Below are 14,159 nucleotides of genomic sequence, written 5' to 3'. Positions count from 1 at the left end.
CTTTCTGCTTTGGCCTCACAGGGATGAATCATACCAATAGTCATAAAATGGTATCCCTCTGACCCTGCCTGCTGCTCTGCGGGGCTCCTGCCCCTCAAATTCCTCACCAGCTAGTCCTGAGAATCCCAGAAGTGTTCTTGCGGGTGCTCTAATGCTTGGGGACTATGCTATGGGGATCGGTTTTCTAGAAACCTCCTTGCCCCTCCTGGACTGGATTACATGGCCTTCCAATGGCTCCCTGGTAACAACAGTCGCTCCGTTTTGGTAATGGTCTATCTTCCTCACAGTGAGAACCCTACATGGAGATCTCTTCCCTTCCTCGATTACATGGACCTGGCACGGTGCCTGGCACGCAGTAGGAGAGCAGAAGATTTTTGTTGGATCAGTAGCAAATCCAACCTTGGTGCTGAGGAAAGGCCTCTGCAGAGCGTATGAGCAGAGGAAGAGAACCCAAATCTGGGGTGAGCTGTGGGGGAGGTTGGAAGGATCACAGTGTGTGAGGGGAGCCCTGGCAAAGGGTAGGGGTCAAGGCAAATGGAAAATATCTTGGAAGAGATCTAGCAACAGAACACTGACCCAACGGCAACTTTCAGCTCATTGCTTCTATGAATTTATATCAACCATAAGAACCAGGGTAGTGTAAACACCTCAACACAAAAGTATTCCAGTTTTAAAGTGTGAGTCATACATGGCTGTGTGAATTTGAGACAGTACACAGGTCAGCACACATCCATTGCCTTTGTGTATGACTCCTTCTAAGAAATCCATTTCAAAACACATCATAAGAATCTAAAACTTAAAAAAAAAGTCTCCTGGGTCTGTACAGCAGAAATTGGCACAACATTGTAAATCAACTCTACTTTAATAAAAAAATATAAAAAGTCTCTCACAATCCATTGGAAAGAGTTATGTTTATTAAATGAATTGTTAAGGTCATTTGAGGATACCTCACTTGGAACCATTCAGGATAAATAAAAGATTTTTTTTTCTCACCTAGAACGTGATGATGTTAAAATGTTTTACGATATTGTAATATGTTATCTAGAAACTGCCTACATCAGTGGCACTTTTGAATCATTTGCAGACACTTGAGGGAAAGAACAAGTGCAAGGCCAAGTACGACAGAAGTTTGAAATGAAGACCTTGGACAACTCCTTCACTCTGGAATCAACAGCATAAGCTGCAAATGTATGAAATGGAAAGGCACATAATGCTGGCATAATTTGTGGCCCCAAGCTTCCACATTTTGTGTAGAACAATAATCTGTGCCTTAAAGAGCATTGTTCTTTCATTGTCTGATTCCATAGAAAGAAGAAAAGTCATGGGCCATTCCTTTATTTTCATGAGTGAATGCGAATTTGAGACAGTTTCTCCACTGAATTATTGTGGGGAGGGGGGGGAGAAATAGCTAATGGTGATGGTAATTGGTTAAGACTGTATGATCCATGTATCCATCCATCCATCCATCCAATCCATCCATCCATCCAATCCATCCATGCATTCATCTAACAAATATTTATGGAGCCCTGCTCTGTGTGAGGCCCTGGCAGAGTGACAGGGCATGGCAAAGTCTTGGTTCCTGCCCTCAAACATCCCATGCTGTAGTAGGTAGCCCTGTGCAATGTGCTCGGGGGCAGTCAATCCTCCTGGGGTGGAGGAAGAAAGATCATAGGACTGGATGTGATTCTGTCCAAAAGTACAAGAAATTTTAATGAAAGTGCTAGGAATTGAGAGAGCATGAGACTTGGCATGTACCATGACAGTCAAAGCAGGCTTCCTGTAAGAAGCGGCATCCTAAAGAGGGCAGAGAAGGACTGGTTAGGGAGTGGGGGTGGGGGTGGGGTGGGGAGGGTGATGTGAGTGGTTCCCAATAGTAATTCTGCATAATAATATTTGAGATTGATCACTTTGTCCCAAGGATATCAGCAGCGAATCCTCACTTGGGATTCCTTTGTGGTAAGACATTTTCTGTTAAGAAAGGAATGCTTTCAAATGACTGAAATAAATCCCAAACACTAAGCCAAACTGAAAAGATGAACAGAAGATAAGCTCTACCTGCCCCTGGTTACAGTAGGGCTTGTAACTCCCAAAGTCAAGTGTGACTGGGGAACACTCAGCATAGCAGCTTTGCTCCCTCTTCTTGTGTCTCCAACCCCCACCCCTGCCCCGCATCTCACATCAAGCTGCTCCCAGGTTCTGGCTCCATTTCCTTGGGGGAGGATTCCTTGCCTTCTTGTTTCAAAAGCCAGGCCCACAGAAGAATTTTATTTGACTGGAAGCACAATGACTTGGAGGGGAAAGAGGCTTCCCAGAGTCAAAAAGAGACTCCCTTCTGTTGGCAACAGAGCAGAGGGAAGTCTGAGGTCCCACACAGAGGGGATAGGACATGGGGTGATGGGCTTTGACAGCGGACCCCCTGGGGCAGCCCCATGAAAGGGCCAAGTGTACTGTGGGCAGGTGTGGGGTCCCCATCAACCAAAGCAGAATTTCCTACCTTCCTGGCAGGAACAACATGTTTGCAGAAGATTTCTCTTCTAGAAACACTTTGTATCTGTGCAGTGCCTTGGATCACACCATCTTTTAAAGGCTGAGGTGGGGGAGGCAAGGAACAGCCTCAGCAGAGCTCCTGCTTTGTATCCCCTTCAGGCCTTGGCAGGTGGGAGGGTGGGGCTGAGCAATTTGTCTCCTCCCTAAGGGAAAGAGGAGCCGAGATGGGGACAGAATGGGGGGGGTGGTCCCCTGTGGGGTGAGAGGGATCCAGACCACCCCATGGCCAAACCAGGTCACAGAACTGAACTCGAGACCCACCCAACCCTGTCTATTCTATATCCGCCTGGGCTGTCTCCAGGCACTAGCTCAGCACTGTGGGATCTGGGATCCAGGACAAATTCCCAGCTGACTTGAGGGAGTTCTTATCCCTGAAAACAGGCATGAGTGTGTCAAGGAGAAGAATGGGACATGTCCCATGTCCCCCATCCCCCTGCTTCCCAGGCCTTTAGGGAGCTCCTAGAGGAAATAACTCAGCATGAAAAATTGACTGCATATTATAAATGAGGCTGGATGAATATTCTGCAGTATAAACACTTTTTCTCTCTCAAATGTTCCTCTTTCCTCTCCTCAGTCTGCCCTCTGGGCACCCCATTCTCTGCATGCTTCTGCCCGTCCCACCCCCCAATTCAAGCCCGAGAAGGGTATCAAGAGTGGAAAGCAGAAAGAGCCTAGCATTTCCTGGCCTTTTTCTTTCCTTCTAAGTCTGAATCCTTGGGGGATGAACAACAGAATAATGAAAACTGATCAAGGTGGAAAGGGAGGGGGATATAGGCAAAGATGCCTTCCAGAAACAAATAGGCAAAGTAATTATATTCGTTCTGGGGCAGGGGGCGGAGGAAGACTCCCTAGCCTAGGGAGAGGAGGGCCTGCAACGTGTGTTTCATCTGGGCAGTGCCAGGGGCTCTGCCTCCCCACCGGGGCATGGGTTCTGCATGGGGTAGGACCCCTTTCCCGGGGTGTCAAGCATTCAGAGTGACGGGGGGAGAAGCGAACCTACCAGGCACTGGGGCTGAGGGGTTACCCCACCCTCTCTGAGGCATAGAGACTGGTCAAGAAGCTAAAGGGAGCCTTGGGCTTCAGGAGGGCCAGGCACTGAACAGTGTGATGTTCCAGAAGAGTGGTTTCAGAAAAGGTACAAAGCAAGAAGAGGTGGCCCGAGGCCATTAAAAAGGACCCAAGGGAGCTGAGCTGAAGGGATTAGCGAGGGCCTCTGAGGATGAGGTGGGCGGAGGGCCAGCTCTGGGGGCGGTTTCCTCGCAGGATTTCTGCACCTGCAGCCTGAGCTGTGCTTCATGACAGAGGAGGGGCTTTCGTGGGACTGGCTGCTCCAAGGGCCCTCAGAGGTGGATGACAAAACAAGTCATCCACCAACATCTGAAAACCTGTGCCAAGCGTACTTGACTGCGACCAGGGGATCTTTGGAGATTGGAGTCTGGACACTGGCAATGCTTGGCTTCACCTCAGGTCAGCATGAGGGCTGAGGGCCATTCAGCACTAATTTATATGCCAAGCCCATGACATGCGGAGCAGGAAGACATGTATTTGGAAGCATCGGGAAACTTTACTAAGCAGGTCTTGGCTCCATGTTCTTCCCTGGGGGCTGGTTTAGTGCAGAGAACCAGCAATTAAAACGGAGCAGGGAAGCATACGTACAATATGAACCCTCATCAAGTGAAAAAAGAGTGTTCAGTGCTTGTGGCTGTGGGGATTGCCCCCATTTCTGTGACTTTAAGCTCAGGCTTCCTGACCTTTTCCGACAAGAGATCCAGAAGATGTCGCAAAGGCTACTAGAACAAAACAAGAGGTGGCTTCTTACAAAAGATTAAAAGAAAAAAAAAAGTCAAGAGGTTAGAATTGTCTGGGTTACAATACCTCTGGGCTACTGTACCCAGAAGAATACAATTGATCCAGTGAAAAAAGCTATCTGACCCAGGGTTCAGCCCCTGAAGACGATGCGTCTTTTTCTTCAGGAGTTATATTTCTCTTTTCCACCTTTTCTTTTGCTTTTTATTTATGTCTTAGCCCTAAGAGAAACCAAAGAGCCTTTCAATGCTTGCTGGCTTGTCAAGCCCTTCAAGAAGTTCAAGCTTGACACTCTGCCCTGTCTGTAATAACAGACACATAAGTTCCCGTGTGCCGTGGGCTGGACTTGCCCAAAGTCACAGCCACCGACAGTGGGTGACGGGCGGGAATATAGAACTCAAGTCGTGCTTAGCTCTCGACTCCACGTTCTTCTTCCACGCTTTTCCCTGCAGGAAAGCTTCTAATCCAAACCCGGAATCCACACCATAGTAGAGGGAAGGGGGCCCCGGAAGATGCCACCTCCTGTCCTCTGTGGCACCCTGGACCGGCCAGGGCATCTCATCCCTTGGATGAGTTTCTTAAGGTGAGGCCACCACGCCTCCTGGGAGTCAGGGCACCGGTCCTCCCTACCTCAGTTGAAAGATGAGCAGCAAACCACAGGGGTGCCACCTGCCCTTAAGACCTCCTTCCTGCCCCGTCCCCACCCCCCCATTTCCATGTCTCAGCTAAAGCACCAAATGCATGCGTCAGGCTCCTCCAGGGAGAGAGCGTGGTGGGGCGGTGCCCTCCGCACTCCTGCTACCCGGCTCCATCTCAGGGGAAGGAGAAGAGTGACAGCTCAGGGGCTGTAACCCCACCAGGGAAAGTCGGAAATCCTCTGCTCGTCAGAACATGGGTTGGGCCAGCCGGGATAGGTACCACTGCATAAGTGAAAAGACCAGGTAGTGTTTTCACCTTCCTCTTTTTCTGTCTCCCTCTCTTGTTCCCATCCTTTTAGAAGCCTCTATGGGCAAAGGTCTGGTGGATAAATCATCCCCGGGGACCTTGGGCTGCCCCTCCCCGCCCCCTCCTGCCTGGTTCTCCTTCCTTGTATTCTGCTGGAGCTGTGTCATCAGGCTCCAGCATGCGGGCTGGCTAACCTCAGCAAGGAGTTCCTCTTGCAGTTTAGTTGATACCGTTTGTATCTATCTATCCATCCACTTCCTCTGTTTCCTATGGGATTCTTTCAAGTCCTGTGTGATCCCGTTCAAAAACACCCCTTGGCATTTAGAGATCCTTTCACATAGGAGGAGCCCTCTTCCCTTTGGACTCAGGGGGCCAGGAGGGCTGGAGTGGGGAAGGTTAGGGACCTGGGGAATGTTACAATCTTTGTGTGGAGTTCAGTCTTTCTCTGCTCTGGGGATGGTTCCCGTTTTGTTTTGTTTTTTTTTAATGAAAAGTTCCATCCCTTTAGCAGGGTGGGATCTGGGAGGGTGTGTGGTGGCGCCAGTGCAGAAATGGGTGAGATATGGGTTGGGGCTCCAGACCCCAGCAGGGCCAATGCCCTTTTTAGGCAGGGCTGTGGCAAGCAGGGGTATTGCACCCCATTGCCCTGCGGGGCACAGAACCTGCCCCCCTGCCTCCCGGGGACCCCCAGGCCAGGCAAAGTATTCAGAGGCCCTGTATCCTGGGCTTAAGTGGGCCAGGAAGACGTTCCCTGCCTGGAACTGGATACTTATGAGGAAACAGGGTTTGCCTTCTCTTGCTCCTGTCCTTGTCCTCTCTCCCTTCGCTGCTTTCTCCCCGCTCTCCCAGTGCCCTGGGTAGGCCCCTTCCCCCACCCCAAGACTCGGGGTGCCTTTCTGAGTCCAGGTCATCGTTTCCCTTTGCTCCCAAATTTCCCCTTGGGAGTCATATTATCCAGTGGTTCTGAATGCAACGAGACTATGGGAAACCACCCATTATGCTGGGGGTTAAAATAGTAGCAGTAGCCACAAAACAATAGTCCTTTGGCCCTGCCCCTCCCCCCAGCTGCCCTGTGGGGCTCCAGCCCCTCAAGTTTCTCTCAAATCCTCCTCAGAGTCCGAGAGTGATTTTCTCACGCAGTACTCATGCTTCTCCTCTTCGGCTGGGGGATCTGGGCTTATGCCAACATTCAAACTGGCAGGTAGGCCTGTGGAAGATTCCAGAAGGTCCTTGGGCTGGTGTTTAACTCATCCAAGTGGAGGCCCAAGGAGGTGCTTGTGGCCAGTACACTGGAAGCGTTGCCATAGCGCCGTTTGTGGCCACACTGCCCTGAGTGAGAGGAAGCAGTCACGTAGGTCACTGCGCTGTTTTGCTAACTGTCTTTCTCTGTGACTCTAATTTTCACTTTCCTATTCAAAGGTTGGACCCTGAAAGTACCCAGGGGAGAAGATGACTCAGCCTTCCCTTGGGCGGGTCCAGGACCAGAGTTCTGCTGGCCTTTAGATTCCCCCAACCCTATTCCCAGTTGCCCTACAGGGGTAAGGAAGGCAGATGAGACACTAGGTTGAATCACAGCCCCAGTTCAAAACCCGCAGCTGTTTCCCCAAACTGCGCTCAAGGATTGAGACCTACTGGTAGAAGGGGCAGGGAACATTGAGCCCCGGTCCCCTCTGTGGTATTCCTGCCAGATGGCCCTCTAGCTGCTAGTTGCTCCTTTCCAGCCTGGGTGGAGGAGGGCTCCAGACTGGAATCCAGCACCTCAGGCTTTCCTTGGTTCACTCAAAACAGGAGGCACTCTCTCCTGGCACAAACTTTGAGTCCCCAGGAACAGACTGCAGGAAGGCCTCTGTCTGCCTCCCGAGGTCCCCAGCTCGCCCAGACTGCTTCTGGGAGTTGATACTTTGTGGTTGGGTCACTCTTGCCAGGCTTCTGGCCTCGTAAGCTGCTCAGCGGCTGGGAGCTGGCATGCCATTAAAGTGACAAAGGGGAATAAGGGAGAAATGAGAGAGGTTAGGGGGAGAAAAAGGCACAGAATATGCACCTACCGAGAGGACAGGGAGGAAGTGACAAATAGAGGGGTTTCAAACTTAGTTTTCAATCCTCTAAAGGACGTCTGGGGTTCAAGTGTGGGGAGAAGATGATCGTTCATTCATTCATCCCTTCACCCAACAAACCTGTATTTGGATGCCTGCTATGTGCCCGCATAAGGCTCTAAGGCCGAGGTCCAGTGATAGAGGTGAGACATTGTTTCTGCTCAAAGGACCTCGCCCTCTAGTGGGGGTGAAACCCACGAAGCCAATAAATGTGGTAGCACGTGGCCTGCGCAATGAAAGGGTTGTGCCCAGAAGAAGGGGGTGCCGCCCGCCACCTGGCAGCCACCTGGGTCATGGCAGCCTCCAGGAAGAGGTCTGAGTGAGTAGCTCTTGGCGTGGGGACAGGGAGCGGGTGAGTGTTCCGGGCAGACCAGAACCACCCAAAACTACAGAGACGTGCAGGTGGAGGTGGGTTCAAGGACAGATGAGCCCTGTTAGAATGGACAGACCAAATGGGGGCTTGGGGGAGCCAGGCCCACGAGGCCTCAAATACCACGTTGAGGAACTTGGACTTTATCTGCAGGCTGTGCGGGGAGCCCTGAGGGTTAGTGAGGAAGAGCCAGGCCTACGAGAAGGGTCCTGCGAAAACGTTGTCTAGGAACACAAACCCAGAACCACACTGAAGGGTTTATAAAGGGCGTCCGGTCTTTTGAGTTTAGGAAAAGCAAGAGTTCACACGTTGGGCCATCCAGTTAATGGGACTTCTTCATGCAGCTAGAAAATGGCAGCACCTAGACCCAGAACCTTGTTATTTAGAAATTTGGTGCAGAAACTAATTCAACAAAAATTTCTGGGTTTTTTAGCTGCAGACTTGAGTCAGGGGCTGCTCCATATTGCAGGGTTTTTTTCATCTGCATCTGTGTCGTCTGTGTATATGCTCTTCCTTCTTCCCTCCCTTCCCATCTTCCTTTGCTCCTTCTTCCCTCCCTCTTTCTATTCCCCTCCTTCCTTCCTTTTTTTTTTTTTTTTTTTACTTTTTTTAGGGCCACACCTGTGGCATATGGAAGTTCCCAGGCTAGGGGTCGAATTGGAGCTGCAGCTGCTGGCCACAGCCACAGCCACAGCCACAGCCACAGCCACAGCCACAGCCACAGCCACAGCAATGCCAGATCTGAGCTATGTCGCCAACTCCTTAACCCACTGAGTGAGGCCAGGGATCAAACCTGCATCCTCAAGGATACTATGCGGGTTTGTTTCCTTTGAGGCACAACAGGAACTCCCATCTACTCCCTTCCTTTCTTCTTTTCTTCTTTACGGACTGAGTGCCTTTCATAAATGCACGCAAAAACTTGTGTTGGTAATTCTTCCCACCATGGCCTGCGTGTGAAGGCCCAGAGCACTTTCCTTCAATCGTCGTCCTTAGGAAGGGCCAGCTGGGCTTAGCATCATTAGTTAAGAACAGAAGGGAAAGAATGAAGAGGGGTGCATATGCCTGAAGTCAGGAGCTAGCCCTCCTCCTAACTAGGTTACGGAGGACTCCAGTGTGGGGAAAATGTGGACCAGAGCTCTACCATGCAGCCCATTCAAAGGGGTGATGGGGAGTAGTTCCTGAACCTTGGCTCTTCTCCTAACACAGTGCCTGCTGCCATCCAGGGGCAGAATGGTCTTGGAGAAAACGGTACTTCAGTCAACAAGCCAGGGAGTCCCACCAGCTGGACCAGTGAGGTTACTTTCCAAGGTCAAGCTTTTGCCTCTACTTTTCTCTATCCTCCAAACATGCAGTTTCGTCCTTCTCTGTTTTGCCAGGCCCAAGAATAGGGGCATCGTAGAGATTTGTCTGAAATGGGAGATCCTAAAAGGCAGAGTCCCATAATGTTAGAGCTAGAAACAGCCTTAGAAAATGAACTTCGCCTTCATCCAACATGTTTTTTAGGCAACACTGTTGCCAGACTTTGAGCTCACTTCTGGCCCTGGCTCTCAGGGGAGCAGAGAATAGGGAACCCAGACTCTGTCTGCATCCTTGGGCTTTCCCTTCTTGTCTTGGTCACTAGAGATATTTTGGACCTCTTCTCCACTGAGCTGAGCCCATTGAATTTTTCAGAAATGGCACCAGTGTTTCTGGGTCTGTCTACTGGAGACCTGCTGGTCATTTGTAAGCTCTTGTTTCATTTGTATCTGTATGTCAGCTTTCCAGTTGTCTTACCCTCTCTCCCTCCATCCTCCTACCCCGTCCATCGTCTTTCCCTTCCATTCTCCCATATTCATTGTCTTCCTAATGTATGCCTGAGGCTTGGGCTGGGGCATTGAGATAAGTGGCTTATAATCAAGTGGGAGATGACTAAGAAAACCAATAGTGACTATGGAAGAAGAGACTTGAGTTCACTTGGAATGTGAGAGCAATCAGAGTCTCGAGCTCCCCCAAGACCCTCCCCCAAGACTGTTGCTGTGGCATCTTGCCTTCGCCAGGGTTCCATTCAGTTAAACGGTCCGTTGGGCTGTTCCTCTTCACAGCTGCAGCCTGTAGGAGACACAGCACAGTCTTCTCTCTGTGCTCATCTGACGACACCTTGAATCACAAGGTTGAGATCCACTTGCTTCGGCTCTCATCATTTTTCCCCCCTGTACATGTGGTCTTTATGGGGTTTGCTCCATTCTTCAATATGAATGTCAGGAAGAATTGGAGCCAAAGATTTTCCAGGGGATCAGATAGTCTGTTTTCTAATACATGCTCAAGAAGAAGAGCTCCTTTGTGGAGGTGGCACAAATGTGGATGGATTTTCTAGGCAACTTGTGGCTGAACAGGACCTGGAGGTGTACAAGGACCATTTGTTCCTGCACTGTCGATCACTAAAATCTTGAGTCTAGTTGGATGCGCTTATCAGGCAAAGAGAAAACAATGAAGATATAGTGTCCTTTTGCCAAATAATTTTTGAACTACTCTTGCATTGCAGAGGTATTCATTGAGCAGATAAGCGAAGCTGAATTTAGAAGTCAAACTTAAGTGATTGGACTGACATTGTGATTTTGCTACCATTGGTCAAGGTCATTTTCCCTTTCTTACCGTAATATTTAAAGAGAGTACCTGCCTTCTTAGTTTTTAATTCCCCTGGGGAAAGATAGTTTTGCAAGAGAAGTGGTTTTCTCTGCTATATGCCGGGCATAAGGCTTTAAGGCAGAGGTCCAGTGATAGAGGCGAAACATTATAGGAAAAATCACAATGGTCATTTCCTCAGAGGCAATGCCTCAGCCCACCCTCAATAGGTCAGTGTGCATACATGCACACCACATATACCCACCAACCACCCAAGGCCACTCTCATCAGTCTTCATAATCCCTTTCCAAAACTAAGCAAAAGAGGAAGGGAATCACTCTTGGTTGAGAGGAAAATCCTAGTCAATTTGGAAAAGCCAAGGAAATCATAGTAAGAAAGAAAAAGCCAAGGAGACAAGAATTTCTTACTCCATCTTTCCCCACCACCCTCCAATAAGAGCCCAATCAAATTATAGAAAGGGTTAAACTTTTTTAAACATTTAAAAAAAAAAAAGTCTGTGATGAGAGTGGAAGGCAGCGACTAAGATTAAACTCCGGGAAATGTATCCAAGCTCTTAGTGGATATCTATTGTGAATGCTGAATGCCCAGGGTGCCAAGACCCAAAGTAAATTGCGGTGTACAAAATTCATCACCGTAAGGGATGTGGGAGGAAAGATAACACTGGAGGAGGAAAGAGTCAAAAGTCATCAGATGAAGGACAAAGCCTCTCTGTTCCCTCCGTTTTCCACTGAAAATTCAATGTAATAAAAGACCACAAAAGAAATCTATTACATTTAAAAAAAAAAAACATCAGTTGGAAGGGAAATACTACTGAGCTTGATGACTATTGGATTTTTTTTTTTTTTTTTTGAGAAAGGGAGATTGGGTAATGGGAAGCCATAGGAAAATATTCTACCAAGCCTGTGTGTTGAAGACATTTTTTGATGTCCTTTTTCTTTTCTATTTCTGTTCGTATTCAGAAGCTTGTCAGACTTCTCAATTTTCTTTCTCTCCGGGATCCTTGCTTCATTTCTCTCACACCTTTTGGAACAATGACTTTGGAGAGAGCTGGTTTGTTTGAGTCTTGACTTTGGCACTTACTAGCTTTGTGACCTTGGGCAAATTAACGAACCTTGTTTGGCATGTATTTCCTCTTCCATAAACCGAATGATAATCCTTATAAGATTATTATGGGTATTAGCCTAGCCAAATGCTTAGTCTGTTGGCACTTACAGGTGGCACTCAATAAATACTAAGTTCTCTTTCCAAAGCTAAGCCCTCTATGTGTGGCTTCAGTGAAGGCGTTCTTTCCTGATGTTGTGGAGACCTTCCTCCTCTCTCTTGCATCTTCAGCTCTTCTCGCTGGGTGAGACCTTTTCCTCATTTGAAGCCACCTGGATTTAGTGAGTCTTTCTTTGTACTTGGAAATCATGGGAAAGGAAGAATCAGCCAGGAAATGAGGTACCTGTGGGTTCTTTAGAAAACTCGGACCAGGAGATGCTTAGAAAAGGGCTTGGTTACTCTGGATCCACTTGTCCATCCATGAGATAAGGCCGTGGGATTGGGTAAGATCCCTCTATTAAGCACGTGGAGTGAAAAGACTAGAACCTTCAGGGCACACCCAAGGAGGCATAGAAACCAAGAGAAATTAGCAAAGCAAAGGAGAGGGATGGAGAGGGGCAGAGACAGAAGAGGGGGGTATCAGAAACCAGAGCCAGGGCTAAGGCAGGACAAAGGAGAAAGGAGCAGCAGAGTGCTTACCTATGATAAGCTCCAAAAAGTGTCCACCAAGCCTCTTTTTGTTGTTTAGGAGGTGCCTAAAACTTTTTGCCAGAACTTTTTCAGTGGTGGAGCTGGGTTGCAGTGCTCTAAAGGAGGCAGTGAAGGCAGCAAGCATAGTTGATTCATTTGAGGAGCGCAGCAGGGAAGATGGAGCTGTTTCAAGAGCAGAGGGAAGGCCAGTGGAGACCTCTGCTGCTTCCACAAGTATGGTGGGCTATGGGGTGCCTTCTGAAGCTGTACGAAAGGAACCTTATGAGAGGTTGAGAACACAGGGGTACGAGGAAGCACTGGGGAGGGTCTTGAGCTGGGAAGAGGGGAGAAAGGGGATGCAAGCAGGGCACTTGTGGTGGGATTGCCTTGGATGTAAGAATAGAAAATGTCCTCTGAAGGAGGTGGAGTGAGGACAGATGCAGATTTGGATGAGCTCATTGGCAGAGAGGGGCTGGGCTGATAATTTTGAGGGCTTTATTTTCCTTGGCCAAGTGGGACGCAAGCTGATCCGCTAAGAACAGGAAGTAGGGGATGTGGCAGGGCCTTTGTAAGAACTGTGAAGGTTTGGAATAGCCGAGATGGGATATAGGACAGGGTCGTTTGTGGACACTTAAGATCCCAGAAGAGGCGGCAGCCCCTGCGTGGTGATTTTGTCAAGCAGTGCTCAGCAGCACAGGGGTAGAAGCAAAAGCCGGGCAAGAATGTTTGGACCTGTCCAAGATGGGTAATAGGTCAGATGGGGCTGGAAGAGAAGGGGCTGGGACATTGAGGATGTCCACAGGGCTTGGGGAAGGATTCCTATGAGTCTCATTGTGAGTTCTTCCAGAATAGGAAGAGAAGGCATGAAGGAGAGAATTTGATGGGTGGGAAGGAGGGGAGAACAGGATCGATGAGGCTGAAGAGCTGGTATAAGGCCACTTGGCCCCAGAAACCTTTTGATAGTGGAGGGAAGGGCATCTCAAACATTTTTCCTTTCCCTGGTATTTAGGGATTCTGAGTATGTGTTCCTCTATTTGTCTTCTCTTCCTTTAATGACATTGAGTGGCTTTTGAAAAAGGTCGCCCTGACAATTACAGGAAGTTATAGACCTTACATATCTGATAATACTTCCCTCAACCTTAATTCTTAGCTTCTTGCCCAGCTGGGCAGGTCCAAGATTTTGCTTCGGGTGATGGCAACCTGGAGCAAGGAAAAGAATTCCCTTTAAGTGAAAGCACAGTCTTTCACGTAGGGGCCAGAGGTCTGTTCCTTATCTGCCATGGGGAACTGTTGTTTGGTCCTTGCCCTGGTCCCCCATCCTATTCCTGAGACGGTGATTCGTAGCTGGATTCTCAGTTTCTGCACCTCTTTCAGGAATCTACTTGGTTTTTAAAAATACTTTTATTTTTTTAAATCTTTTTTTTTTTTTTTTATAAGAAGTCACTGCAGAGGCAGTATGTGAAAATTTCCCCCTTTGCTTTTTGCTCTTTCTTTAAAGCTTGCAAATTAGAGAAGCAAAGGAAATGTAAATGAGTTCTGAATTCAGGCTGAGCAGAATCCATACATCCAGACTGTATGGAAGCTTCTGTGATGTGGCCATAAAAGACCCCCTCCCCTTTCCTGGTGTGGTAGAATATTCCTTCAACTGGAAGTTGGACTCGAACAAGTCCTCCGAGAGTCTGTGTGCTGGATCCCTTCTACCCTCAATGCACTCTGGGTATGGGGGTAGCTGAGCACAACTGCGCACCCTTATCCATTGTTTAGAAATGGATACCCTGGAAGGATGGGCATCTTCGATAGACTCAGAGAAAGAGCAGGTGCAAATGCTTCATTCAGAAGGAAGTAAATATGTCCTTTCCAGGCACACTTAAATCACATAAATCCTATAATGTCCTATCAATCACAAAACTTTGGAAATTAGGAATGAAGGGGTTTCATGACCGAAACCTATTCTGCCCTGTAGTTCATTTGTTTGTCCAAATTGCATTTCTAGTGTTGAATGCAGAAAGAGCCTCACTATTGGTTTCCTAATGTCTTCAGCAGGC

Source organism: Sus scrofa, chromosome 7 (assembly GCF_054392235.1).
Source record: "Sus scrofa isolate SSC_HxYL_T2T_F1_AM1 chromosome 7, Sscrofa_HxYL_maternal_Yorkshire_Landrace_v2.0, whole genome shotgun sequence".
In the NCBI taxonomy this organism is placed as follows: Eukaryota; Metazoa; Chordata; class Mammalia; order Artiodactyla; family Suidae; genus Sus; species Sus scrofa.
The sequence above is the reverse complement of the archived record's forward strand: the minus strand, read 5'-3'. Positions refer to the sequence as shown.